The sequence below is a fragment of the Thamnophis sirtalis genome, unplaced genomic scaffold, assembly GCF_051295495.1.
Source record: "Thamnophis sirtalis isolate CommonGarterSnake01/CBP01778 unplaced genomic scaffold, rThaSir2_p1.2 scaffold_10, whole genome shotgun sequence".
Taxonomy (NCBI): Eukaryota; Metazoa; Chordata; class Lepidosauria; order Squamata; family Natricidae; genus Thamnophis; species Thamnophis sirtalis.
Window position 1 is genome coordinate 9145849 of NW_028261390.1, and position 26664 is coordinate 9172512.

The following is a 26664-nucleotide window of genomic DNA, read 5'->3' on the forward strand; positions in this document are numbered from 1 at the left end:
CCCGGAGGAGAGCCTTCTCTGTGGCTGCTCCGACCCTTTGGAACGAGCTCCCCGTGGAGATTCGAATCCTCACCACCCTCCAGGCCTTCCGCAAAGCCCTTAAAACCTGGCTGTTCCGACAGGCCTGGGGTTAAAGAGCTTTTGCCCCCCTTCTCGAATGGTATGATTGTTGTGTGTTTTTAAATTTTGTATTGTTATGTTCGTCTTTTTTCCCCCCTGTCTGTACCTCCTTCCCTGATTGAATTGTGAGCCGCCCTGAGTCCCCTTCGGGGAAAAGGGCGGCATATAAATGTAATAAATCCAATCCAATCCAATCCAATGTCAACGGGGAAGCCCTATTCACTTTAACAGCTGTCTTGCTAACTTAACTACTGCAGTGATTCATTCACTGTGGCAGGAAAGGTTGTAAAATGAGGCACTTAACGACTATCTTACTCAGCAGCAGAAACTTGGGGCTCAATTATGGTCGAAAGTCAAGGAGTGTACCTCTTACTCCTTCCTTCCCCTATTCTAGAGTTCCATGTTCAGTGAAATCTCTTCTGATTCTACCAGTGTTTCTCAACCTTAGTAACTTGAAGATGTCCAAACTTCAACTCCTAGAATTCCCCAGCCAGCATTCGCTGGCTGGGGAATTCTGGGAGTTGAAGTCCGGACATCTTCAAGTTGCCAAGGTTGAGAAACACTGGATTATACCAATGCTAATCCCTTCTAGTGGAACTTGGCCTCATTTTTGGAACTTTTTGGCGCCTTTTTTCGGCCCTTTGCAGGCCTTTTTTCTATCCATATGCGAGGGTTTTTTGGCCCTTTTTCAAGGCTTTTTTGGACTGTTTTTTTGGGGGGTTGGCCCATTTGTTTGGCTTTTTTGACCCATTTTTAGGGTTTTTGGCCTGTTTTTGAGGTATTTCTTGGCCCATTTTGGAGGCTTTTTGGCCCATTTTGAGGCTTTTTGTGGCCTGTTTTTGAGGCTTTTCTTGGCCTGTTTCTGAGGCTTTTTTTTTGTGTGTGAGTAAAATGTTTTTATTTTCCATTTTTCATTTTCATACAGTCACTGTGCATAGCCGGGGCCATACAACATTAAACAATAATCACAGCAATTCCTCTTGTCAACAATACCCCCCAAAATACAAACCCAATATACCTCTTCCACTCTCCATACACCTCTTTCTTCCGCCCCCTCCAACTTTCTATCTTCCCTCCATCATCCCCCTCTACCCTACTCCCCCTCTACCACTCCTCTCTCCCAGTCCACTCCCTCCCTTCCTTCTCACCCTCCCTCCCATCCTCTCTCCCGCCCTCTCTACCCCTCTTTCTTCTATCCCACTCCTCCTCCCCTTGGTGTATTTCTACTAAAGTGGTCCGAATAAAAAGCCTTGAAAACAGGCCGAAAAAAGCCTCAAAAATGGGCTGAAAAAAACTCCCCAAAAAGGCCTGAAAAAGGCCCGAAAATGGAGCGCATGGTGGGCAAAAAATGAACAGTGGGTGGGCAGGGCATTGGCACTATATTCGGTCCATAAGACGTACGGATATTTTCACTCCCTTTTGGGAGACAAAAAAAAAGTTACGTCTTATGGTCCAGTGTTTCTCAACCTTGGCAACTTGAAGATGTCCGGACTTCAACTCCCAGAATTCCCCAGCCAGCGAATGCTGGCTGGGGAATTCTGGGAGTTGAAGTCCGGACATCTTCAAGTTGCCAAGGTTGAGAAACACTGTTATAGTCTGAGAAATACAGTAATTCTCCGGCAGCTGGATTATTTCAGCTGTCTGCCAGAAATTCTCATGTTGCACAGAAGGTGGAACTCTAGACGCTCAACTCTCTCTCTCTCTGCTCCAAGCTTCAGCCTTGGAAGCAATCGTGCTTATAAAATCAACAGATTTAAGGAGGTTGTTGCACGGGCACCAAAGGGACAGAGAAACGAAAACAAGTGATTCCGTTTAGGAAAATGATGCCCACGCTGTCGGGGGGAGGAGATTAATGGAAGATTGTTTTCCAAGATGAGTAAGCGCCTTGAGTTTTAACCTCTTTATCCAGCCTCCTTTCCAACATGCACACCCACAATGTTTGGGCCCTTGGAAAACAAAATTCCTCACCCCACGCACGGACCTGAGTCACCCCCCACAGAAAAGATCTTGTCTCTTTGACTGTTTTTTATACGGAGTGGCAACCTTGGCCCATTTCGGCATTTAAACTCGCAAGTTCAAAACTCTGCCCAACTGCAATCTGCCTTCCAGCTGACAACGCAATGCAGGCATTTTCATTATTTCATTATCTGCCTGGAACAGAGATCCTGCCTTCCTACTATAAATCTCTATAAACTGGCAGCTTCCTTCTCGGAGCACAAATCGAATCCAGATCAGCGAGGGTACCGTTCTATTACAGAACAGAATGAAAGCCAAAGGATGCTTTGTCTTAAACCTAGCGACCAAATGGCGCGAGGCTGAAAGGCAGGAGAGAAAATGAGAGAATTTGCGCCGACTCGGGAAACTCAAAATTGCCCAAGGAGCTTCTGATTCTGTTCTACAGAGGAATCATTGAGTCTGTCTTCTGCACCTCCGTAACTGTCTGGTTTGGTTCTGCAACCCAACAAGGCAGGCAGACGTCAGAGGATAATCAGAACTGCAGAAAAAACAATTGCTATCAACCAGGGGTGGGTTTCTTGCCCCGTTCCAACCGGTTTGGTTGGAACGGGGCCGGCGGTGTCCTCGTGCACGCACGCGGTGCACGCATGCATACTAGCATCTGCGCGACGCTCCAGCTGCTCCTGGACGATCGCGCAGGCGCTGTATGCGTCCTGCGCATGCGTAGAAGCGCAGAACTCGTCAAAACCGGGTAAGGACCGCGGGTGGGCGGGCGCGCCCTTTGCCGTTCCCGGAAGTTACTTACTTCCGGGTTCGGCGACCAACCGGTTCGCAGGGACCGCCGTGAACCGGTTGAAACCCTCCCCTGCTATCAACCTGCTTTCCGCTGAGGACACTGCATGAGTAAGAAAGAGGGTGGTTAAAATATCTACAAACCCCTCGAAATCCTGGACATAAATTGTTTCAACTCCTACCCTCAAAACGACACTATAGAGCACTGCACACCAAGACAACTAGACACAAGGATAGTTTTTTCCCTGAAAAAACATCACTCTACTAAACAAATAATTCCCTCAACACTGTCAAACCATTCACTAAGGCTACGTTACTATTACTATTAATCTTCTTATCATTCCTATCATCCCTACCCTCCCACTTATGACTTCAGGACTGTAACTTTGTTACTTGTAGCGTTACAATTTATATTGTTTCCTGATTGCTTATTTGCACCCTATGACTATCATGAAGTGTCATACCTTATGATTCTTGACAAATGTATCTTGTCTTTTTATGTACAGTGAGAGCATATGCACCAAAGACTAATCCCTTGTGTGTCCAATCACACTGGGCCAATACAGAATTCCATTCTAGTCTGTTTTGTTCTATTTTAAAAGGAGGGCTGCGTCAACTCTCAATGAAAAATTGCCTCTTCCAAGTCTTTCTCCCCACACCCCCTCCATGTCACAACCGAACATACCAAGTTGCCACTGAAATCTGTGCCCGAGATATACAGCCTGACCTAAATCCATCAAACTGTTATCAGCTGGACTGTGGAGTTTTGCTCTCTTTTTTTGAAACCATTTGCCACTTCTGATTATTTTGTGCATTTTCTTTTCAACCAACGAAAACATGGATTTTTGCACAGTTTGCGGTGGTGGGTAAAAGAGTCCCATCTCTCTTTTGACAGCCCGACAAAGATGGTTGTATAAGTATTGGTGGAAAAAAACCAATCATTTTATCTGTTGTGCGGTAGTTTGTCAGTGTCAGGAGCAATACTTTATTTTAGTCCCTTAATGGCGAACCTATGGCATATGTGCCACAGGGTAACAGGTCTGCAGTCATATTCCTTTTCGGATCTTTCTCTCTTAATTTACTATGCTGTTTCATTACTGGGGTAATTGGGAGGGGGAATAGTAAGGAGTAGAATTGGAGAATGCGTTGTTGTCAAAATAGAACATTCCTTTCTAGAAGCCCAAGGTCATCCTTTGTCTCTGCACCTGACCGGAACTAGACGGGTGGAAATGCTAGTGTGGCAGGGGAAGATTGGACCATGGGATGGTCTTGTGGGTGTGTGGTGGGTTTCAAATTTTTTTAGAACCTCTTCTGTAGGTGTGGCCTGCTCTGTGGGAGTGGCTTGCCAGCCATGTGACTGGGTAGGAGTGGCTTGCTGGCCATGTGACCAGGTGGGCATGGCCAACTTGTAAAATGTGGTGAAACTCACTTAACAATGCTCTTGCTTAGCAACCAAAATGTTGGCTCAGAAACTCTGGTATTTGAAGTATGCAAGTCTTAAAGCTGTCAAGTTACAAGACCCTTGCATCCCTAACCCTTTAGAAAAAAACCCCAGGGGGGTTCAAAATTAACAGTTTTAAGACTTGTGGACTTCAACTCCCAGAATTCCTCTTCTCGCTCTTCATCTTGATGATGTGCGGACGGGCGGGGGGAGGGAGCTGGAACCGGTTCTAAACGGCACTGTAGATTTGTGGAACCTCTTCTATAGAAGAGGTTAGAACTGGCAGGAACCCACCCCTGATGTGGGGACAAGATCATGAACTTTCAACTGGGTGGGAACCCCAGGAAGCTTTCAGATTCGGCTTTCCCACAGATGTACCAACATGTCTCTCTTACTAAATTGGAACTCTGAGGAAAGCCCTGCCTTGGACTCTGGTTTAATTCTGGATGATATTTGGAAGGCTGACACAGGTGGCCTCTCTGCTGGCATGTGATCCATTATCCCAGCTCAGCTCCGTCACACACGTATGCATACCTCCCGCCAGCCAGTTGATTTTTGGGTCTCTGCCACTCATGTGGGAGATGCGCGCATGCTAGGCCCCGAATGGGCTGGGGGGGGATGCGGTGCCCCCGGTGCCTCATTTTTTGGTCCTAGAAGGCTTCAGGGAGGCCTGCTAGGCCCAAAACGAGGTGCGTGGGGGGGGATGGTCACTCACACATGTGCAGGGGGTGGGGCGCAGCCACATTGCATTATGGGTGTGGCCACATGTGCGCACTGGCATGCACGCACACACTTCCGGCACGCGAGGAGAAAACAATTCGCCATCGCTGTTCCAGTTGAAGTGTTTGAAATCCACAACATAAAAAATCATGCAAAAGAAGTAACTTGTCTTCCTAGCGGCCTATCTGATATATGAGAATTCTCCTTCCTTACAAAGCATGGTTGTTGTTGTTTTTAAATTTAAAAAAAATGGCCCGCAAGCATTTCCTCATCACAGATGTTTAGTCCAGTGTTTCTCAACCTTGGCGACTTTAAGTCCTGTGGACTTCAACTCCCAGAATCCCCCAGCCAGCATAGCTGGCTGGGGAATTCTGGGTGTTGAAGTCCATAGGACTTAAAGTCGCCAAGGTTGAGAAACACTGGTTTAGTCACTGCGGGTTGTTGTTTTTTTTTCAAACTTGTCAACCTGCTGGCTGGGGAATTCTGGGAGTTGAAGTCCACCCCTCTTAAAGAGTGACAGATACGGCACCACCATAAATCCGGCGGCAGCTGCAACCTAAAAAAAATAAAACCGCTGGTAGAGGAAGCAGGAAGGGGAATGCTTTCAATGCAGGTGTCCTAGGTATCTTTTACTAGGCGGGCATGAATCAAAGCCTGACATTTTTAGAGCCTGCATCTCAATGCCACTGCAGTACAAGTCGGGAGTCCTGCTTTCTGCGGATTCTGTGGTGCACATTGAATGAGTTAGCATTCCGACGCCGTTTCAATCACCCCACATCCATTCGCCAGCTGATTTCGGAAGAGCAAGAGGGCTCCTGGCCCTCAGCATCGTTTCCCTTGCGTTACCCATAAAGCAATAAAGGTGGGATAAAAATCCAATAGGGAAAAAGAAGTGCCTAGGTCAGGGGTGTCAAACTCAAGGCACGTGGCCCGGATCCGGCCCACGGGGTGCTTAGGTCTGGTCCACGGGGCCGACCTGGGAACAGCGAAGGGCCGGCCTGCAGTGCCTCTGCTAAAAAAACGGATTATTGCAGGAAGCAATCTCAAGTCTTATAAGAAAATAACCCATGTGCTTGCAGAATGAACCCCTGGCCCATTTAAGCCCACCAGTCTATTCCGAAGTGGCCAACCGCACAAGGCAGTTTTACCACTCTATCATCAGGTGAACTTCAGTGTCACTCACACTGACCTCGATAACAGCCATTGATCTCCATGACTTTTTGAATCAGTCTTACAGATAACAACAGCCCCTTCAGAGTCAGCCTATTGCCCCCAACAATCAGGGCCCCTCATTTTACCCACTTCGGAAGGACGGAAGAAGGCTGAGTCAACCTTGAGCCTGGTGAGATTCAAACTGCTGAATTGCAGGCAGACGGCCGTCAGCAGAAGTAGCCTGCAGTACTGCACTCTCACCACTGCGCCACCACAGTTCTACCTGTGCCACCATGGCTCATTAGCAATAGCACTTAAGATTTATATATATAAATCTTATACACACACACACACCCTATTTCCCTGAAAATAAGACAGCCCCAGATAATAAGCCCAATGGGGCTTTTGAGTGCATGCACTAAAATAATCCCTCCCTGAAAATATTGCATCACAGCAGCAGCCATGAGGTGACCACGCTCACTGCCTCCTGCAACTCAAAAATAATAAGACCTCCCTGAAAATAAAGCTGTGCTTATTTCACGGGTCAAAAGACAATAAGACCCTGTCTTATTTTGGGGGAAACACAGTGTATGAGCCATAACAAATTCTTTACCAACTTGATATCGTGCAGACACGGTGGGAATCTCACTCTGCAGGATTGTCATACTCCAGATCCAGGAGCTGAGGTGGCGCAGTGGTTAAATGCAGCACTGCAGGCTACTTCAGCTGACTGCAGTTCTGCAGTTCGGCTGTTCAAATCTCACCGGCTCAGGGTTGACTCAGCCTTCCATCCTTCCGAGGTGGGTGAAATGAGGACCCAGATTGTTGTTGGGGGCGATATGCTGACTCTGTAAACCGCTTAGAGAGGGCTGAAAGCCCTATGAAGCGGTACATAAGTCTAATTGCTATTGCTAATTGCTATTTTGGCTGGAGGATTTTGTAAGTAGGCGAAAGGAGATGCGTCCACTCCAGACGTCTAATTTTCCTGTCCGTATTTCGGATGCCCTACTGACTGTAGCAGGAAGTCTTGAGGCTGAATATCTATCTGCTCCTGGTATACCCGGCAGTTTTCTATGACTGCATCCACACGTTCAGTGAAATCACCACCATAAACCATAATTTATTAACTGAATCACAACAGGTTGGGCTTGCTGACCTCAAGAATCTTTGGAGGCATGTAAACATGATTTATGGGCAACAGCGTCTGAGCTAACACATTGCAATGAGATGTAAAGGGTGTGTAAAAGTTAGGATGTACGGTGCAAAGCCAAAGCTGTCCTTCAGCCTTCCAAAAACCATTGTTCATAATTGCCATATTGTAAAAAAACCCTATCATTATCATCACCACCACCATCATCATTCTATCCATTGTCTATCCACTGAACGATGAAGGCCTCTTCTGAATTTTCCCAACCAATATGCTCTTGAGAGCACCCACATCAACTATGGCTCAATCAACAATGACTTAAGACAGGGATGTCAAACTCGTTTCGTTGAGGGCCGCATCAGGGTTGTGTTTGACCATGGGGGAGGTGGGGGAGGCGTGGCCAGCTTGACGTCACTCATGTTGCGATGGCCTCCTGCAGCCCTCTGCCAGCAAAAATGGAGCTCGGGGAGTGCACGCTGCCCCCCCCAAGCTCCGATTTTGTTGACAGAGGGCTGCAGGAGGCCGTCACAGCCCAAAACGAAGCTAGGGGGGCAGGGACTGATGTTATGCTGGAAGAGGCACTGCGGGCAGGTCTTCACTGTTTCTGGGCCAGATGTAAGCGGTTCCACCACAAAACCGCGGTAGACTAAAGCGCGCTCGACGAAAGCGCGTACGTGACGTCATCACAGCGCGACGAAAACAGCACGCTGTGAGCGGTAAACTTAAAATTAACGCGTAAATCTAAACCTAACCCCCCCAAACCTAACCCTAAACCTAACCCTAAACCTAACCCTAAGCCTAACCCTAAACCTAACCCTTAACCTAACGCTAACCCTTAACCTAACCCTAAACCTAACCCTAACGCTTAACGTAACCCTAAACCTAACCCTAACCCTTAACCTAACCCTAACCCTTACCTTTACGTGACTCGGCTTGCTTTAATTTAATTTTAATTTTAATTTAATTTATTTTTAATTTTATTTGTCGCGCTGCTGATGACGTCACGTACGCGCTTTGATCGGGCGCGCTTTAGTGGACCGCGGTTTTGACGGGTCACGGATGTAAGCAACCTGCAGGCTGGGGCCTGGTGTCTGACACCCCTGATCTAAGAGAAAGCAGATCCAAGAGTAATCTTTCTTGCAGTCCCAACAAGCCCTGCTGAACGCCAACAAAACTTATTTCTGAGTCGTCACAGAGACCTGAGTTTTCCCTTTGAAATTAAGCTTCCTATTCTTTTTTTCCTAGCAATCTGCTTATTTCCAGGAACTGCAACCCGTAGTTGGATATAAATATGCCATCCTTTTCAATGGAAGAGCAACGGTGCGTCACTGGGTAGCCGAGTTGCTATTTGTCTCCTCGTCATGCTATGATCAAAACAAGGCATCGCTCCAACCTCCCCCACTCTGTGAACTTCCAAGATGCATTCTGCCTTAGCTTCCTCAGTTGTGCATCCCCCTTGAGTGCTAAATTTAGAAAACTGTGCAATACACAGACACGGGCATATTATGGGACACGGGCATCAAAATTGGCAAAGAAAGCCAAAACAAGCCTCTTAATCCATTCGCTGAGAAAAGAAGGCTAAAGACACACCCCAGCCCGGGAAGGAAAAACACCAGCCAGCCAAGACAACATTAAAATTGCTGTCTCTGTGGTTTTCCTTTCTGATCTTGATTAATCGGATCTTGTTTCGATTTCCCACCATTTCTCTCCGTTCTTCTCCTGGGCCGCAGATAAGCAGAGAGTCACCAGCTCAAATTAAAGGGAAGCAATATAATGAGAACCTCTTAATATTGATTATCCTAAAATTGTTGCAGGTTCAGATTGTTATTTTTGGAGCAATTTAGCAGTGTGGGAATCTGGCTTTCCACAGCCTGAAATCCCTGAAATAATTATATTATTATTTAAAAGGCAAGGCATAAGGACATTAGATTTAGCTTTAAATGTTAGCTGATCACACTTTTGGAAGATCCTAATTTGACCATTCTAATCTCCACGATTATATTACTAGAAGTCAATCACCAAGTTTGGAATAACCAAACTGATCCTATGTAAGACCAAATTACTAAGCACCTTCAAGTTTATATTGACTCTGAGCAACCCCATAAGGAGATCCCACTCCTACCCACCCCGCCAATGATCTATTGTTAACCTGCCCAACTTGGCATCTCTTCAAAATGTCTTGAAATTCTGGGGACTGAATTTCAAGATACCTGGGGCAACACCTGGCTGGATAAGGCCATTACATCAGAATTTATCCTTTGGCCAGGAAGAAAAGTGACCAGCCGGAAGTTTACTGACTAGCTTTTTACTCACAATATATGTGCTAAATATATGCTGAAAACTCAGCAGCTGTGTGCATCCCCAAGTTTTATTGGGGTTCAATGAAATAGGTTTTTAGCCTCTTGGATTATGGTAGACTCAAAGCATGGGGGGGCAGCGCATTGTGCAAGCTCATCAAATAGTTCAATTCAGTAACTAGAATCAGTCAATGGCGTTCATACAAACCAGTAGATCTGTCCATTCCTACTTCCAATAGAAACCTGAATCCGGGTATCCTTGGTCCTTCACCACTTCCTCACATTGTTCCTTTCTGCTCAAGCCTATTTGCTTTGCGATAACCTTTCCCTGAACTGAGATTACAGCAGCCCCAACACCATTAATGCACTTATCTAGGAATTACGGCCAATAAGGCTGGAAAAAAAACAGAGCAGTGGGTCAGCTGACTTCAAAAGTTTCAAAATGTACAGCGATTTAGTGACACGGATATCAGGCTGTTTTAGCTTCTGCTTTCAAAACTAACCAAATAAGAAGCTAAAACAGGCAGGGAACTTTTTTGGGGGGGGGGGGGAAATAATTTTATTGTGTCTGATCTAGGTCAAAGCACAAATTCACATAAACATGTAGTCCAACTATTGAATTAACCCATCTTTTGGGTTACAAAATAGACTGGAGGAGACTCGCTCAAACAAATACACAATGCACAAATACACAATGTACTAAGCCAGTAAAGAGGCCCACAACAATTTTAAAACTAAGACTCTCACAGCCACACACCCCCTACCTTTGACTGACCTAAACAAGCAATTGCGAGAAGCTGACCAGCAGCAAACACAAGTGGTCAGATTCCAACACCCCTTTAAAGCCCCATCTAAGACACCGAGACACAAGCTCCCCCCCCCCCCAATCCGATCTGGATTCCTGGGGGCTAAAAGCAGCTCCTTCTGGAATCCGGGGCTGGGAATTCTTCGCTTGCTTTCAGGATGCTAATTCCAGATAAGAGGCAGCCGGTTCTCCTTTTCGTATTGCATTTAATACCGTACTGGAGCGGGGCACAGAATGGACTGGCAGGTTCGCCTTGAAAAGGAATCTCCTTCAGTAATGTAGCCCGGGGGGGGGGGGATCCACAACCATAGGATTGCAGTTTTAAATCGCAAGCTAAGCCGATGAAGAAAAAAGCACCTTCCTAGCCTGCTTTAAACAACCCGGCATGGGAAAAATGCAATATTGATCGTGGTTGTTTTGCAGACGTTTCATTATCCAACTAGGCAACATCATCAGACCTACAAGGGAGACAGCATTGCCAGTACTGTACTTTTGAGAGTTAATTTATCATACCGAGCCCTGTACGCACCACCTCCTGTCCCCCTATCTCTGGCCCCCGCATTCCCCTCTCGGAAAGCCACTTGTGAGATGCACCCCACCCCACCGACTCAAAAAGGAATATTTACAGACCCCTCGCAATGCAGGACATAAATTGTTTCAACTCCTACCCTCAAAACAAAGCTATAGAGCACTGCACACCAAGACAACTAGACACAAGAAAAGTTTTTCCCCCCTGAACGCCATCACTCTGCTAAACAAATAATTCCCTCAACACTGTCAAACCATTCACTAAGGCTGCATTAGTATTCCTATTAGTCTTCTCATTGTTCCTATCACCCATCTCCTCCCACTTATGACGGCAGGACTGTAACTTTGTTGCTTGTATCCTTACGATTTATTTTTATATTGATTGTTTCCTGATTGTTTATTTGTTCCCTATGGCTATCATAGGGATTCTTGATGAATGCACGTGATCTTTTTATGTACACTGAGATCATATGCACCAAAGACAAGTTCCTTGTGTGTCCAATCACACTTGGCCATTAAAGAATTTAATTCCTATTCCATTCCATTCCTATTCCATTTACTATTCCCATTCCTCTCCTATTCCTGTCCATTCCATTTCTATTCTATTTCTATGCTATGCTATTCCATTCCCATTCTATTTTGAATTCTGTTCTATTCTGAATTCTATTCTATTTTGAATTCTATTCTATTCTGAATTCTATTCTATTTTGAATTCTATTCTGAATTCTGTTCTATTCTGAATTCTATTCTATTCTGAATTCTATTCTATTCTGAATTCTGTTCTATTCTGAATTCTATTCTATTCTGAATTCTATTCTATTTTGAATTCTATTCTATTTTGAATTCTATTCTGAATTCTGTTCTATTCTGAATTCTATTCTATTCTGAATTCTATTCTATTTTGAATTCTATTCTATTTTGAATTCTATTCTATTCTGAATTCTATTCTGAATTCTGTTCTATTCTGAATTCTATTCTATTTTGAATTCTATTCTATTCTGAATTCTATTCTATTTTGAATTCTATTCTGAATTCTGTTCTATTCTGAATTCTATTCTATTCTGAATTCTATTCTATTTTGAAATCTATTCTATTTTGAATTCTATTCTATTCTGAATTCTATTCTGAATTCTGTTCTATTCTGAATTCTATTCTATTTTGAATTCTATTCTATTCTGAATTCTATTCTATTTTGAATTCTATTCTATTTTGAATCCTATTCTATTTTGAATTCTATTCTGAATTCTGTTCTATTCTGAATTCTATTCTATTTTGAATTCTATTCTATTCTGAATTCTATTCTATTTTGAATTCTATTCTGAATTCTGTTCTATTCTGAATTCTATTCTATTCTGAATTCTATTCTATTCTATTCTATTCTGAATTCTATTCTGAATTCTGTTCTATTCTGAATTCTGTTCTATTCTGAATTCTATTCTATTTTGGATTCTATTCTGAATTCTGTCCTATTCTGAATTCTATTCTAAGTTCTATTCTATTCCTATTCTATTCGGGAGGGGCTTGGCTACCTTTCAACAGCAGCGCCTTCAAAGGTCCCGCGATGATCTTTGAGGCTTTACTCCGACGGCGGCAATTCGCAGCAACCGCAAGGCAGGTTCCGAAGTCGTCGTTCCTGCGCACAACTCTTCAACAAGCACCCGCAGGTGAAGTCGACGGCGGCGGCGGCTGGGAAAATCTCCCAGCCCGGGACAGGTGAGCCAGAGGAGACTCGCCACGGGAAGGCGACCTCGCGTCCTGAAGCCGCCCCCAGGGAAGGCAGAGACTCCGGATGGCCGGAGAGAAGGCAGAGCTCCGGGGTCTTCTGGCTGGACGAATTCGCCTTACCGACCCGCTTGGGCGCATCAAATAGGAAGGCGACGCCGAATCCTTCCGAGCGCAGACCGGGGTGGTGGTGGTGGGGAATCCGAATCTGTCGGGGTCGTTCGCTCAAGTCCAAGCCGACGCCGCGCACTTGGGCTCCGGGAGAGAAGCGAGCAGCCCTGCGGAGCCGCGGGACGGCTGGATGCTTTGCTGCGCTCACCCGAAATCTTCCGGCCGCGCGAAAACCGAGCAGCGCCAACAACAGCAGCACCGTCACTTCGCCCGACCTCCTTTCGAATGAGCCCCTCGACCGCGTCTGGCCGGCACTAGTAGCGTCCACGCCCCCTCGCGCCTTGACTCCGCCTCTCCAGGATTCTCCCCCCCCTCCTTCCAACCAATCCCGGCTCTGGAATTGGCCACTTTGGGAAGGGCGGGGCCGGAGCAGGGGAGGGGCCGTGAGGCGCTTGTCCGGATCTTGGCTTGTCTCTTTAACGAAGGAAGGTCGTAGAAGCGGGTTGGGGAGGGAATCAAGTCAGAGTCCAGAGTAAAAGTGTTAGCGTCTTTTTTTTTCTACTTAAGCTGGGAAGGGTCCGCGCATCTTATTGTCCTCTCCTTGCACTTTGAGTCACCAAATGTTGGTTAACACAGTGGTCTCCAACCTTGGCAACTTTAAGACTTGTGGACTTCAACTCCCAGAGTTCCTCAGCCAGCTTTGCTGGCTGAGGAACTCTGGGAGTTGAAGTCCACAGGTCTTAAAGTTGCCAAGGTTGGAGACCACTGGGTTAACAGACAGAGTTGGAAGGGACCTTGGAGGTCTTCTAGTCCAACCCCCTGCTCGGGCAGGAGACCCTACACCACTTAAGACAAATGGTGGTCCAATCTCTTCTTAAACATTTCCAGTGTTGAAGCATCCACAACTTCTGGAGGCAAGTTGATTAATTGTTCTCAGTGTCAGGAAATTTCTCTTTAGCTCCATGTGGCTTCTCTCCTCGATTAGTTTCCATCCATTGCTTCTTGTCCTGCCTCCAGGTGCTTTGGAGAATAGGTTCTTCTTTATGGCAGCCCCTCAAATATTGGAATGCTGCATTCATGTCACCCCTAGTTCTTCTTTTCATTAAACTGGACATATCCAGTTCTTTATATATTACAGTCTCCAGTCCCCTGATCACCATTGCTACTCTTCTTCACACTCTTTCTAGAGTCTCAACATCTTTTCTACATCATAATGTAGGGAGTTATCACCCAACCCTCTCCCAGAAAAATGAAATATCCTAGGAAATATTGAAAAGGCAGAATATTTCTCTGGATGTGAAAAGAAAGAAACATGTTGTAAAAAGACAGAATAGCTGCCTGTAGCTTTCTGCCCATCCCCACTTTGTTAATGGGCCATTAAGAAGGCCAAGCTAGTCCACTTTACATAATAAAGACTTCTCCACTTCAGCTACAGGAAAGCATGATAATATTGGCCCCAACTGACCACATGGCATCTGAGAACTCAACCAAACCTGGATTCAAAACAGCCCAGAGAGTTGCCCCTGCATGGCCCTATGGGAATCTGACAACCAATCAGAATACATTTCTTACACAGGAACAGAAAACAGAGAGGTGGGATTGAACAGGTTATAAAAAGCCTAGCAAGCCCTTCCCTCAGCCCTTCTCTTCTTCTCCACCAACATTGAAGCATGTGATCACCTTTTCTGTTCAGGGCTCAAGCCACGTGGTCCTGTCCACCAATAAACCATCTTTCCAAGCAGCCTCCATGTCTCCAGTGTCTTTTTCCCCACTTGGAGCCGAACCCAGAAGGACATTTCTTCCATCAATAGAGACCAAAGGTAAATGGTAAAGGTTTCCCTCGCCCATATATGCTAGTCGTTTCCGACTCTAGGGGGCGATGCTCATCTCTGTTTCAAAGCTGAAGAGCCAGCGCCTCCGTGGTCATGTGGCCGGCATGATTAGATGCCGAAGGTGCACAGAATACTCTTACCTTCCCACCAAAGGTGGTTCCTACTTTTTCTACTTGCATTTTTAACGTGCTTTCAAAATGCTAGGTTGGCAGAAGCTGGGACAACTAACCGGAGCTCACTCTGTTACACGGCGCTAGGGATTCGAACCGCTGAACTGCCAACCTTTCTGATCAACAAGCTCAGCATCTTAGCCACCGAGCCACCGCGTCCCTCGGATAGAGACCAAAACTGGATGCCATATTCCAAGTGGGGCCTTAACCAATGATAGAGAGTGGTATTATCACTTCTCATGAAGTTGGATTTCCCTCCAGTGTTCCTTCTTGAGTCAAGGTGTTGATACGATGTGGGAGAGATGCCTAGTTATAAAACAAGAAATATACTGATACTTGAAACCTTTCCTGTGTGTTGATCGTCCTGACATTGTGCCCAGAAGTTGAGCAATTCTGTTTTTAATGGGAATCATTACCAGCTATTTAAGCAAAAAGGTCATTGAATCATTCCTTTTAGTGGGGAATGCCTTCAGCCTTGGCGTGGTATAGCTCCTATGATGTGATTTACTCAGAACTGTCAACGGGCTAAGAGAGAGGCCTTTATTAAAAATTGTAACTGGGGAGGAGAATTATATTCCCAGTGGGACTGTTGGTGCTGAATCATACAGTAGGTGATCAATGTATAAATAGATCATTAGCTGTGATTGCGTCACTAGCTGAAGCAATAACCCATAATGGCTTTTGAGTGTTACACTTTGCAAACACATTAGCTAGAGGTAGCTACTAATGCAGTTTGTGGTTATGTCACAACGATATCCAGTCAAAATATGATTTACTAAATTGGGTTCATTCAATGAACCACCGACAATTGGGCCATCAGAGGAGCATGTTGTACTAATTTAGCCATTTTACTATGGGAAGCATCACTTATATTTCTTGCAAAGCCAGACAATGATAGTTTATTTAGTAAACTGGTTTAAAAAAAACAAGACTTAGTGTGTTGGGAGCATATAGCCATGATATTTTACAGGCATTCTCTGTTGAAAATGCTGTGTTTCCACATTGCTTTAAATCTTAACATTTAAAGTTTGTTCGGTTTCTGGTTTAATTTGCAATACTTGCTAACCCATTATTAATACATACAAGGGGCCCCTCCACTTAAGACTATTCGTTTAAAGATGAACAGATTAACAGAGTTGGAAGGGACCTTGTAGGTCATCCAGCCCATCCTCCTGCATAAGCAGGAGGCCCTACACCATTTCTGACAAATGACAGTCCAGGCTCTTCTTGAAAGCCTCCAGTGATGAAGCTCCCACAACTTCTGAAGGCAACTTCTGTTCCATTGGCTAATTGCTCTCACTGTCAGAAAATTCCTATTTCTTGGTTGACCATCAGTTTCCATCCATTATTCCTTGTCTGGCCTTCGGGTGCTTTGGAAAATAGCTTGACCCCCTCCTCTCTGTGGCAGTCCCTCAAATATTAGAAGACTGTTATCATGTCTCCCCTGGTCCTTTTCTTCACTAGACTAGCCATGCCCAGTTCCTACAACCGTTCTTCGTATGTTTTAGCCTCCAGTCCTCTAATCATCCTGGTTGCTCTTCTCTGCACTTTTTCTAGAGCCTCAACATCTTTTTTTTATAATGTGGTGAGCAAAACTGAATGCAGCATTCTAGGTGTGGTCTTACTAAGGCTTTATAAAGTGTTGTTAGTACCTCACTTGTTCTTTATTGAATTCCTCTGTTAATGCAATTTAGGATTGCATTGGCTTTTTCAGCTGCCACCACACACTGCTGGCTCATTGAATGAATCCAATGAATGAATTCAAAGAAGTTTGAATTGAATTGAATTCATTCATCTACAATGCAGTATCCTGGATCACATAATTGCAGTTTGCGACCTTCCTTGCTGGCTCTCCACAGCCAACAGCCAATGGGGATGTTGGGTTAGTTTAATGACTGCATGATTCATTGGATATGTTTGGGCCAATGACCAAGAGACTGTGAGTTCTAGTCCCACTTTATGCAGGAAAGCTGGCTAGATAAGTTTGGGCCAATTTCCAGGAGACTGAGTTCTAGTCCCGCCTTAAGCATGAGAGCTGGCTGGGTAAATTTGGGCCAATGACCAGGAGAAGGTGAGTTCTAGTCCCACCTTATGCAGGAAAGCCAGCTAGATAAGTTTGGGCCAATTGCCAGGAGACTGTGAGTTCTGGTTCCACCTTAGGCATGAAAGCCAGCTCGATAACATTGGGCCAGTGACTTTCTCTCTCAGGCGAACCCACCTCAAAGGGTTGTTGTCGTAGGGAAAATAGGAGGAAAGAGTATGAGTTCTATTCAGTGCCTTGGGTTATTTATAAAAATAATAAAGGCAGGAAATAAACAAAGAAGCAAACAAATAATGTAATCACGGCCTTTCCTGGCCCTTCTTCCAGATTCAGCAAGAGTAGTGAATCATGTTTTGGGTGCAGTAAAGATGGTGCTGAAATGAAGTAACTCATAAGGAGTTTTCTGGTAGAGATGCTCAGAGCTAAAGGATGAGTTTGGAAACAATCTTATCTCAATCTGTGTGTCTGTGTGTGTGTTTGCACGCACAGGAACTAGTAAATATTTGGCTCCCTCCCGGAGGGAGGTGGGCAATGCAGAAATGTGAAAAGTAAATAAATAAATTTGCCATGACTCATTTTAACACACGAAGAAGATCTTCATTTGGAATCGGCCTCCACACAGTTTTCTTCTTACAGTGACTAAAGTTGAAATTCCTGTTTTTCCCCTCCTTCCTTGCATTTTTTTTTTAGCCTTGAAATCAATGGCCCAGTGAAGGAGGTTGCCTGGGAGAAGCTTTAATAAAGAGTAATAAACTCTAATAAAATGACTCTTTCGGATTCTTATTTTAATGGGTTACTTTAAATGAAGCATCGGTCCGTTTGAGCTTTCAAATTTTGAACCGTCCTTGAGGTGGGAAAGCAGGGGATGTGAAGGGCCAGATGGTGGGTACAACGTTGATGTGAAAACTGTCCGTTTTATGTACACCGCACGTGTGACACAAAGAGTAGGGTTTAGGTGGCGTTCATTTTGATGTTTTAAGAGCCTTCCGTAGGCGGGGTTATTGGGAGTCAAGTGGCATATGCGTTTAATAAAGGTAAAGGTTCCTCTCACACATATGTGCTAGTCGTTCCCGACTCTAGGGGGCGGTGCTCATCTCCATTTCAAAGCTGAAGAGCCAGCGCTGTCTAAAGACATCTCTGTGGTCATGTGGCCGGCATGACTAAACACCAACGGCGCACGGAATGATGTTAACTTCCCACCAAAGGTGGTCCCTATTTTTCTGCTTGCATTTTTTACGTGCTTTCAAACTGCTAGGTTGGCAGAAGCCTCGACAAGTAACGGGAGCTCACTCCGTTATGTGGCGCTAGGGATTCGAACCGCTGAACTGCTGACCTTCTGATCGACAAGCTCAGCATCTTAACTACTGCACCCCACTACAAGGGACTTCTACATTTAATCAATTACTATTATTATATTGCTTTGCTCTAAAAAAAACAAAAACGCCACTCGCTCCCATTTCGATTGGAGCGGAAATAGTCTCAGACAGAGTTCTCCAAAATCACGTTTAGAGTTTCACAGCTCAAAGGGTTAGCAAAAGTTTGTTCCATATTACAGATCTAAGATCTAAGGAGGCAGATGCAAGTCTAGATTTGAATGTATGCGTGTTGGAGAATTTTAATCTTTATTTTTTTTTCCTTTATTTTTTTCTTTTCTTATTCTGTGTAAGCCGCCCGGAGTCCTCCAGGATTGGGCGGCCTATAAATTCAATAAATTAAATTAAATTAGGTTAATCTCAAACTAAGCAGAGTTTGGCCATTCATATATTTTAGAGTTGTAGATTATAGGCAGTCCTCAACTTAACAACAAGTGTTTGGTCACCACTCAAAAGTTACAAAGGAATTGAAAAATTACCGTTCACACTTAGAACCATGGCACACTTTTTCACATAGCCATTGCACACTTTTTCACACTTGCAGCATCCCGCACAGTCACGCGATTGAAATTCGAATGCTTGGCAACCGGTTCAGATTTATGACAGCCAGTGTCACCTGTTCTGGCCCCCACCTAGCTGGTTCCAAAACTAAAGTCACACAAAGCTTGCCAAAAGAAAGCCTTTATCAATCTCGGCTTACGCTGGCTGCGAGCCCAAAATAAACATAGATAAAGTCTCTTGCAAAGACCGTTACGCAGCAGAAGGCAGAAACGAAACTCTTACAGTACCAAGTTTTCAAGAAGCACAATCACTTATCCAAGTGTCTCACAAACTGAAACAGGAACGGAACTGAATTCTCCATAAACGTATGACGACCCACGAATGAACGATGAACGTTGACTTCTGCAACCAGGGCGTGTCACCATCAGTCCTTTTATCTCCAGCAGACGGCACTAACGAGCCCCAGCTGCATTGTTATTCCTGCATCCCGACTCAACTCACAGCAAACTTCTGCTGAGTCACAACAGTCACCTGACCACCTTTTGCGACCTCCTGACAAGCAAAGCCAATGGGGAAGGCCCGATTCGCTCAACAACCAGGTTGCCGACTTAACAACTGCAGTGATTCACTTACTGCATTGGCATCCTTCAGTCTCAAAAGACAATGGTATTGTGCTCTGGAAAGCGGGCCTAAAACAGCATCTGGCGTGCGGTATGCACAGCTGGAGTGTCCTTTCCAGCACGAGGCCTGGATAGATTAATATGGAGGATAGACTGTTACCCAAGGAGCAGATCCCCCCCCCCACGTCACTGAAATAGTCCAATGGAACAGCAGAGCCGATATGATGGTTCTAGTTGCGTCGGAGGAGTTACCAGAATGTGGTTGTACACCAGAGGTGGGTTCCTACCAGTTCGCACCTATTCGGTAGAACTGGTTCGTCAAATCTACCGAACCGGTTAGAAGAGGTTCCACCAGTGGACCCAGAAAGCAGGCCACACCTACAGAAGAGGTTCCAAACATTTTTGAAACCCACCACTGGTCCTTGGATATGATTATTCTACACTATCATGCTCATATTTATAAAACTCAGGGCCTCTGTGAAAGCTGCGTTTGTGGTGCAATCAGAACATTGCGTGTGTTGAAGTTGTTTTAACGCAAACCAAAGATGCCTTTTAAAAAACAAGTTTACATCATATTCTTATGCATGCCAGTGCTGTGTGCGAGGTAATTTAAGGTGGTTCTGACAAGTATTGTCGGCATCTTCATATCCGGTCACATGGGCGGCAAGCCACTCCCATCTGGTCACATGGGCGGCAAGCCACTCCCACAAAGGAGGCCACACCCATAGAGTAGGTTCGAACAATTTTTGAAACCCACCACTGTTGTACACAGTCATGAACTGCTTCCGGGATTCCGGCTCCAGATTTTGCCTGGAGGTTGACTCCTGAAGTTTTTTCCAGTAGTGGAAAAGAGCCACAAGGCAGTGGAGGTTTGTAATCAGAGTTTCCCTTCTCTTAGAAGATGGTTCTGCCGCTGGGGCGGAGAGCCCTCTTCCACCTTCAAAAGCGATTTACTTAACAACTGTGGCACAATGGGGCAAAAACGTGCTTTACTATCTCGTTTAGCCACAGGAATTTTGGGCTCGGTTGTGGTCATAAGTCATTGTGGTCACAAGTCAAGGACTTATGGGAGGAGGAGGAGGAGACTAAAACATATGAAGAACGGTTGCAGGAACTGGGTACGTCTAGTTTAATGAAAAGAAGGACATGGGGAGACATGATAGCAGTCTTCCAATATCTCAGGGGTTGCCACAAAGAAGAGGGAGTCAAGCTATTCTCCAAGGCACCTGAGGGCAGAACAAGAAGCAATGGGTGGAAACTAATCAAGGAGAGAAGCAACTTAGAATTAAGGAGAAATTTCCAGACAGTTAGAACAATTAATCAGTGGAACAGAAGTTGCCTCCAGAAGTTGTGAATGCTCCAACACTGCAACTGTCAGCCCTCAGGCTGCCATCCAGGGGGAACCTGTCCATCACCATGCCCGCTCGGCCATGCTTACACGCCACTAACGCTGCCATGTTGATGTTGCCTCTTTGATGTCGATTGAGCCTGCAGCTGTATGTGGCTCTTCTACTCTGGTGCAACTGCCTACTCTGAAGTAACTCTGCTACTTGGGTGCAACTGCCTACTTTGATGTAACTCTTTTGCTCGATGCCTCTAACCAGGAAAGAGGCTATGATGACACTGAATGGGGGTGTGGCTGAGGGTGTGGGTCATAGTGATTGGTGATGGTGGGTGGGTGTCATCTGGGTGGAGTTGTGGGTGGGGCTGGGTGGGGTAATGGTGTGTGTGTGTGTGTGTGTGTGTGTGTGTGTGTGTGTGTGTGTGTGTGTGTATGTATGTATGTATGTATGTATGTATGTGTATATAAGATTTCTTTTACAACCCCCGGTATGCCCAAATATGGGAGGAAGATTACTACTTCCATTCTCTGTCCTTCGGCTCGTCACAAGAGACCATCCAGGCAGAAACCCAATATTTTTACTGTTGCCTTTTTGTTATATATATATCATTTGTACTGATAAATAAATAAAGGGAGACTAGTATAGATCTATTTCAAGCTATTTAGCTCTCATCAGCTAGCCATACTGGGAATCGAACCTGGGCTGTGTTACATATCGGGCAGTTATATTACCCACTAAGCCACAGGATCTCTTCCTATATCAGCTATATATCATATATATATATATATATATATATATATATATATATATATATATATATATATATATATATATATGTGTGTGTGTGTGTGTGTGTGTGTGTGTGTGTGTGTGTGTGTGTGTGTGTGTGTGTGTGTGTGTGTCACAACCCCTGGTAAGCCCCAATTATGGGAGGAAGCTAACTGCTTCCAACATCTGTCAATTGGCTCGTCACAAGAGTCCATCACGACAGAAACCCAATATTTTTACTGTTGCCTTTTTGTTATATTTGTGTTTTTATTTGTGCTGATAAATAAATAAAGGGAGACTAGTATAGATCTATTTCAAGCTATTTAGCTCTCATCAGCTAGCCAGACCCTTACTGGGATTCGATGGCTAGCTGATGAGAGCTAAATAGCTTGAAATAGATCTATACTAGTCTCCCTTTATTTATTTATCAGCACAAATAAACACACACACACACACACACACACACACACACACACACACACACACACACACACACACACACACACACACACACACACACATACATACATATATATATATATATATATATATATATATATATATATATATATATATATGGGTGATGGTGTTAACTTGGTTAGAACTGACTTGGATTTGATTACCTTTGTATCATTGTCATTTACTGCTGGTTATCGCGTAGTTTCTTAGATAGAGATAAAGGTTTTCCACCAAACAAACTGAAACTCTGTTTGTATGCAACATGAACGCCGGAACATGACAGAAAGTCTTTAAGAAGATGTTGGATAGCCATTTGTCTGAAACGGTATAGGGTTTCCTGCCTAGGCAGGGGGTTGGACTAGAAGACCTCCAAGGTCCCTTCCAACTCTGCTATTGTATTGTACTTTCTGCTCTAGACTAGCTTCAGAATTCCCAAGCACTCCACTCATGTTGCTAGAAACGGAGGTGTCCTTGGAGTTATCCACTCGATTCAAAGGATTTACTGTGGATTTTTCCACTACCCCCACCCCCTAATTCAGTTTATCAGAATGAGTAGTGATGTCAGTCTCCTGCTTCCCTATCTCTTCCCAGCTATTGAGCAATGGGGGGGGTGTTTCTCCTAGCCAAGGGCCTACAGGAAGCATCCTGCGACACATTTCTCCATATAGTCTCCAATCCTATCAGTGCCATTCAGGTTTTCTCCCTTGTAGTAGACAGACATCTCTGACAGGTGATTCAGAAGGTCGTCTGGAGGACTTACTCATGCGTCCTACGGCCTCTGCTTTGGTGGGGTTATCTGATGGCATTCCTTTGTCTTGGCTGTGCACTCCGAAATGTGCAAGTAAGGCCAAGGGCCGTGGAAGTGAGGTTGATGTACACAACTGCTACGATAACGTCATACCCTGTAGCCTAGGAGATACGTAACTTGGTCATTTCCAGGGTGCTGCTCTGGGAAAGCAATTATAGAGGATTAAGGCAATGCAGGCATAGACCTCGGAGGCTGAGAATGGAGAAGGCGTAGTAAAGAACGAGTTTCATCTTGCCTACACAAACTTCTGAAGCACAACCACTCGGAAGTTCAGCTGTGCCGTGTCTTCAAAAGTTTCCGTTTCCAGGATTGTTTAAGAGCCTTTCTAGACTCCGGAGCAGTTCTTTTTCAACCTTGGCAATTTTCTTTTCTTTTCTTTTATCTGTTTTTTTATTTGTTTTAATATATAAAATACGAAGAACAGAAAATAGAATAGGAAATTAACTGAAGGAAAAGGAGTAGAGATATAAGGGGGAGGGAGAGAAAGAAAAAGAAAGAAAGAAAGAAAGAAAGAAAGAAAGAAAGAAAGAAAGAAAGAAAAAGAAAGCAGGCATTGATTTCTGATTCTTCTTAGCACAGTACAAGATAAAGGGACTCCATCCTTAGCTTTTTTCCTTTTGCACATTATTATGTTGTTGTTGTGAACAAAGCCCAAAATGTATGTTGCTAAATGAAACATTGGTTGAGTTTTGCCCCATTTTACAACCTTCCTTGCCACGTTTGTTCAATGAATCATTGCAATTATTAAGTTTAGTAACACGGTTGTTAAGCAAAACTGGCTCCCCCGTTGACTTTGCTTGTCTGAATTGCAGAATTGTCACATGGCCCCAGGACACTGCAATTGTCATAACTATGAATCAATGGCCAAGTGTCTGAATTTTGACTATGGGGATGCTGCCCCAGTCGTCAGTCTGAGAAATGATCACATCACTTTTTTTCTGTGGCGTTGTAACTTCAAACGGTCACTAAATGAATTGTTGCAAGTTGAGGACCACCTGTGGCCAGAGGTAAACGTTGTCCTCAACTTACAACCGTTCATTTAGGGAATTTCTTTTTTTTGTGTGTAAAAAGTTTTTTTTTCCCCTTTCAAATTCATTCTTAGATATACATTCTTATAATTGCTATTTGACATTTGTCTATTCATCATAGTCTCTATATTCATTTTTACACATATATACATAGAATATAGTTTGGGTCACTTTCTTGCCACCCCCCGTGCCTCCATCTTGTTTTGCAACAACCTTACTGCTTCCATCTTCTTAACTTCCATTTAGGGCAGGGGTCAGCAAACTGCGGCTCTGGAGCCGCATGTGGCTCTTTCCTCCCTCTGCTGTGGCTCCGTCACCGGTCGGTGCCACAATTTTGAGAGGAGCTTCCAGTGGAGTGGGGGAGAGAGAATTACAGTGCGCCAGGAGAAGACTCTATGCCAAGGGAAGGGTTTTCCAGTTGTCTCCACAACTGATAGGGCTTTTTACCTGTTATGACAGGTAGAGGAAAATGTACGCCCCGCTAGGAGGAGACTCTATGGTGGGGGAACTGAACTTCCATTCAGCTCCAGAACTGAACAGGGGGCTTCTGGTTAGGACCTTTGTGGTTCCTGGTGTTTTCTTTTCTGTGGGAAACAGGTCCAAATGCTCTTTGAGTGTTTAAGCTTGGCCCCTGATTTAGGGAATTTCTATACCCCAGTTGCAATGGAAAAATAAGTATAAAAATGGTAAACGGCGTGACTTCATTTACACTGAAAAGGAGTTTTCCCTCTCCAAATGCTGTATGTGTCATTGTCATGTGAGAAGTTTCTTCTTTTTTAAAAAAAAAACTTCCCAGTTTCCTTTCCTTATCATTTGGCTCTCTTGCAATTCTAAATGTTTGCTTGAAGGACATCTGAGAAAGATGCATGAATCTTAATTTCTCTTCCACCCCCGCTCAACGTCTAACTGGAGAAGTAAATCTCCAGTTAGAGGTTGTAAAAAATTCCCTGTCCAAAAGAAGAAGAATTGAAGTTCCTTAAACACTTTTCTATCTCTCCCCTTTCGACTTCCACTTCCACTTTAATGTGTACTGAGAATAGCTTAAACATTATTTAGGAATCTGTGACTCAGTACTTTCTGCTGTTACTAGCTATTGGCCTAAGAAGAGGGAGTGGGAGTGAATATAGTAATATTTAGCAATAGCATTTAAGCTTTGGCACTTTATAATATTCGGGGGGGGTTACAGTGTAGGAGTATACGAAACCTTTGCCAGACCAATTCTCGAATACAGCCCCTCTGCCTGGAATCCACACTGTACATCAGACATCAATACAATTGAGTGAGTCCAGAGGTATTTCACGAGAAGAGTCCTCCACTCCTCTGCTCACAATAGAATCCCTTACGCCACCAGGCTCGAAATTTTGGGCATGGACAATCTGGCCTGTGGTTGGACCTAAGCACAGTACACAAAATTGTCTGCCACAACGTCCTACTTCTCAACGACTACTTCAGCTTCAACCACAATAATACTCAGGCAAACAATAGATACAAACTCAAGGTAAACCGCTCCAAACTCAATTGCAGAAAATACGACTTCAGCAACAGAGTGGTCAACGCCTGGAATGCTCTACCTGACTCCGTTGTTACAGCCTCAAACCCTCAAACAGCTTCAACCTTAAACTGTCTACCGTGGACCTCACCCCATTCCTAAGAGGTCCGTAAAGGGGGCGTGCATAAGCGCACCAGCGTGTATCGTCCCAGTCTTACTGTCCCCGTTTATTTGTACTCATTTCCTTTGTTCATGTCCTTCTTCCTACTTACACCTGCTGTCTTGTACATGTTTGACAAACAAACAAATAAATATTGCACCCAACAATCTGGGCCCTCATTTTACCAATCTCAGAAGGATGGAATCACAGAACAACAGAGTTGGAAGGAACCTTGGTGGTCTTCTAGTCCAACCCCTTGCTCAAGCGGAAAACCCTATGCCAGTCTCTTCTTAAAAACCTCCACTGATGGAGCACCCAAAACTTCTGGAGGCAAGTTGTTCCACTGATTAATTGTTCTCACTGTCAGGAAATTTCTCCTTAGTTCTAAATTGCTTCTCTCCTTGATTAGTTTCCATCCTTTGCTTCTTGTCCTGCCTTCAGGTACTTTGGAGAATAGCTTGACCCTCTCTTCTTTGTGGCAGCTCTTCAAATCCTGGAATACTGCTATCATATCACCCCTAGTCCTTTTCACTAGATTAGAATTAACCAAGCAGAATTGCCATGGTTTACAGAACCCTCTAATTAAGATTAAACTCCAATGGCCTGCTTCTATAACAGTCTACAAAGGCTGGCTTCTTACCAGAGGTGGGTTCCTACCAGTTCGCACCTACTCGGTAGAACCGGTTCGTCAAATCTACTGAACCAGTTAGAAGAGCTTCCACCAGTGGACCCAGAAAGCAGGCCACACCTACAGAAGAGGTTCCAAACTTTTTTGAAACCCACCACTGGTCCTTGGATATAATTATTCTACACTATCATGCTCATATTTATAAACTCAGTGCCTCTTGGAAAGGTAAGGATGACTACTGCGTTTGTGGTGCAATCAGAACATTGCGTGTGTTGAAGTTGTTTTAACGCAAACCAAAGATGCCTTTTAAAAAACAAGTTTACATCATATTCTTATGCATGCCAGTGCTGTGTGTGAGGTAAGTTAAGGTGGTTCTGACAAGTGTCGTCGGCATCTTCATATCCGGTCACATGGGCAGCAAGCCACTCCCATCCGGTCACATGGGTGGCAAGCCACTCCCACAAAGGAGGCCACACCCACAGAGTAGGTTCGAACAATTTTTGAAACCCCCCACTGCTTCTTACCATGAACTGCCCAGCTTATATTCAACCAGGTCTGGGGGCGTTGTGTGAATATGGATGGTGTGATCTCTCACAAGAGGACCAGGAAGTTTAAAAAATGAGACTGTGCGAAGTTTCTCTTATTTAGGAAAT

General features: G+C 44.5%; 1 protein-coding gene across 2 annotated transcripts in view; it reads right to left on the reverse strand.

The window, feature by feature from the left end:
- RASGEF1B (RasGEF domain family member 1B) overlaps window positions 1-26664 on the reverse strand; it is a 240542-nt gene that overhangs the window by 44392 nt on the left and 169486 nt on the right. Inside the window, exon 1 of one of the 2 annotated variants that reach the window (XM_087724008.1) lies at window positions 12488-12966. The exons of the other annotated variant lie outside the window; for it this stretch is intronic. The gene's annotated coding sequence lies outside the window, so the exon portion shown is untranslated. Of the gene's footprint in view, window positions 1-12487; window positions 12967-26664 lie in introns of those variants that run through there. 2 annotated transcript variants of the gene reach the window in all.